This window comes from Rhinolophus ferrumequinum, chromosome 6 (genome assembly GCF_004115265.2).
Source record: "Rhinolophus ferrumequinum isolate MPI-CBG mRhiFer1 chromosome 6, mRhiFer1_v1.p, whole genome shotgun sequence".
In the NCBI taxonomy this organism is placed as follows: Eukaryota; Metazoa; Chordata; class Mammalia; order Chiroptera; family Rhinolophidae; genus Rhinolophus; species Rhinolophus ferrumequinum.
In genome coordinates this window covers 58,390,819-58,394,729 of record NC_046289.1, presented here as the reverse complement: position 1 = coordinate 58,394,729, position 3,911 = coordinate 58,390,819, and positions in this window count along the sequence as shown.

Here is a 3,911-nt window from a genome sequence, read left to right as displayed (position 1 = left end):
AAACTCATAGACACAGACAATAGTTTAGTGGTTACCAGAGGGTAAGGGGAGAGGGGGATAAATGGTAGATGAGGGTAAGGGGGTCAAATATATGGTGATGGAAGGAGAACTGACTCGGTGGTAAACACACAATGGGATTTATACATGATGTAATAGAGAATTGTACACCTGAAATCTATGTAACTTTACTAACAATTGTCACCCCAATAAACTTTAATTAAAAAAACCAAAAACAAAACAGGCAACCAACTAAATGGGAGAAGATATTTGCAAACAACGCCTCTGATAGAGGCCAATATCCAAAATATATAAAGTACTCATGCAACTCAACAACAACAAAAAAACAAACAATCCCATTAAAAAATGGGCAGAGGATCTGAATAGACATTTCTCCCAAAAAGACATACAAATGGCCGACAGATATATGAAAAAATGCTCAACTTCACTAGCTATTAAAGAAATGTAAATCAAAACCACAATGAGATATCACCTCACCCCAGTTAGAATGGCTATTATCAACAAGACAATAACAAGTGTTGGAGAGGCTGTGGAGAAAAAGGAACCCTCATACACTGCTGGTTGGAATGTAAATTTGTATGGAAATTTCATGGAAAACAGTATGGAAGTTCCTCAAAAAATTAAGAATAGAATTACCATATGACCTAGCAGTCCCTCTCCTGGGTATCTACCCAAAAAATCTGAAAACATTATCTGTAAAGATATATGTACCCCAATGTTCATTGCAGTATTATTTATGGTGACCGAGACATGGAAATAACCAAAGTGTCCTTCGATAGATGATTGGATAAAGAAGATGTGGTATATATGCACAATGGAATATTGCTCGGTCATAAGAAAAGATGAAATACTCATTTGCAACAACATGGATGGATCTTGAAATTATTATGCTAAGCGAAATAAGTCAGAGAGAAAAAGTCAAGAACCATATGACTTCACCCATATGTGGGATATAAAACTGAAAGCAACAAAGGAAAAAGACAAAGAAACGAAAACTCATAGACACAGATAACAAGTTTAGTGGTTACCAGAGCGTAAGGAAGAAGGGGGGAAGGTAGAAGAGGGTAAAGGGGCTCAAATATATGGTATAGAAGGAGAAGGGACTCTGGATGGTGAGCACACAATGTGATATATAGATGATATATTACAGAATTGTACACTTGAAACCTACGTAATTTTATAACCAATGTCACCCCAATAAATGTAATTTTTAAAAAAAGAACTGAAGATAGAATGGAGCTGCCTGTTTTCTAGTGGAATACCTCTATGTATGTCCCATTTCTTTTTAAATTATTGTTTAGTTTGTTTATTCATTTAGCCAGTTTCAATGGAAAGCCAGGCACTGTATGCCAGACACTGTGTCAGAAGCTGAGGCTTCAACCTTGAGATATGCCATTGTCCCCTGTAAGAGTCACAAGGTCTAAGGCATTGGAAGAGGGCCATACTGTGACAGCTACCATTTATTGAGCCTTGGATTTACAGGCTCTGTGTTAAGTGAGAGGTTAGTAATGTTCTTCCCATTTTACAGTTTTAGAGAGTTTCAGGTTTAGGGAAGAACAGTGTAGACAAACTACGGAATGGGAAAAGATATTCACAAATTATACATCTGATAAGGGGTTAATATCCAAAATACAGAAGGAACTCCTACAATTTAATATCAAACAAAAAAAAACCCCAAACAACCCAATTAAAAAATGGGCAGAAGACCTGAATAGATTTCTCCAAAGAGGATATTCAGATGGCCTATAGATATATGAAAAGATGTTCAACATCATTAATCATCAGGGAAATGCAAATCAAAACCACAATGAGATAGCACCTCACACCTGTCAGAATAGCTATCATCAATAAATCAACAAACAAGTGCCAGTGAGGATGTGGAGAAAAGGGAATCCTCATACACTGTTGGTGGGATTGTAAATTAGTGCAACCACTATGGAAAACAGTATGAAAATTCCTTTAAAAAGTAAAAACAGAGCTGCCATACGACCCAGCAATTCCACTTCTGGGTGTTTATCCAAAGAAAACAAAAACACTGATTTGAAAAGATATGTTCATTGCAGCATTACAAATAATAGCCAAGATATGGAAGCAACCTAGATGTCTATCAGTAGATGAATGGATAAAGAAGATGTGGTGTATATATAGGCCTATATATGTGTATATGTATATATGTGTGTATATGTATGTATTATTTATAAACACACAATGGAATATTATTCAGCAATAAAAAAATGAAATCTGCCATTTGCAACAACATGGATGGACCAAGAGGGTATTATGTTAAATGACATAAGTCAGAGAAAGACAAATACTGTATGATTTCACTTATATGTGTAATTAAGAAAAAGAAAAGTAGTTTAAAATGACATAAGTAGATATTTCTTTTAGAGAAAATTTGTACATGTTTTTGTCTGTATTTACATTTAAAATCCTAAGAAATTCCTACTATGATGTAAAATTCTGGTTTTGTGAAGGGGGCAGGTGAAAAAGAAAAAAAGGAAAAATTTATACAGGCAAAAGAAGAAGAATTTTTTTCATTTTCATCTTTTTCAGAAGCTTTATTTATCATAGAAATAGTTTAGCTACTTTTAAAAAGGTTTTTTAAAGTATTTTCCCATAATCCTACCACCCTAACACTACCGTTTGTATTTTTTCTGTTTCCCCCCTCGTCTTTGTCCATATAGTGCATCTTACGTACTCTAATCAAGGTGTATATACAGATTTGTGTTCTTCTGAACAAGGAGGAGAATTTGCTAGCACTTCAGTGTTTAACCTTTGCATTTTGCAGATGGGGTCTCTGGGTGAGGTTTGCCTAGCCGTTCTTCTGGCAGAAAGCATGTACAACTGTTAAATTATGTTATTGAAATAACTTTCATTACCTCAATCCCCCAAAGCAAACAGTTTCCCTCCACCCAAAACAAAAGATCTGGTTCCCAGACTTCATTTCATTTGTGTTTTCCATGAGTTCTGAGACCCACCCTAGTATTCCTTGTCATTTTTTTCTACCAGACATAACAGATACCAGCCCAACAGCAGAGGGGAATGAAGAAAAGGCCTGGACAGCAAGAAAGGACATAACATTGTATCCATCACAAATTAAAAACACATTCTCTCTCAGCTTCCTTCAGTAGTACTTACCAAAAACCACTCTGTGCTCCAGAATATGGTAGACCCAGCAGAAGCTACCAGAAATTGTCAGTATTGTGTCCTCCTGAAAGGGTTACACACTCTGAGGAGGGACAAAGTACATGTAGCAGGAGCCCACAAACTTTCTATGAAGTGACAAATAGTAAATATTTTAGGATTTGTGGGCCTAAAGGCAAAAGAAAAAGAACATTTCCATGAGTGTTTTATTGACAAAATAAAACTTTATTTATGGACATTGGATTTGAATTTCCTGTAATTTCCATATGTAACAAACATTATTCTTCTTTTGAGTTTTTCCAACAATTTAAAAATGTTATAACCAATCTTAGACTGCAGGCTGTATAAAAACAGGCAATGGGGTCAAATTTGCCCCAGGGATTGTAGTTTGCCAATCCCTGATGAATAAGACAAAGGCAAGCACAGAAAATGGCTGAAGATTAGTCTCCAAAATGGGTGGCACCGAGACAGGAGTCCAGAGAGGAGAGAGGTGGGATGGGTGGTCCAGTTAGGAAGACTTAATGAAAGAAATGGAATTTCAGCAGAACCTTGAAGGGAGGGTAGGATTTGGCTGCATAAAACAGTCTGGGGAGAACATTCCAGGCGGAAGCGATGAGCATGAGGCAAAGGCACAGAGGGAGGAAGTGTCGTGGGCCAATGGACACAGATGAGCTATTTCACCATCCTTCACTATGAGATACTTCTAGCTCTCCGAGGTTTCTGGGACACGCCCTGGCCTGGGTGTT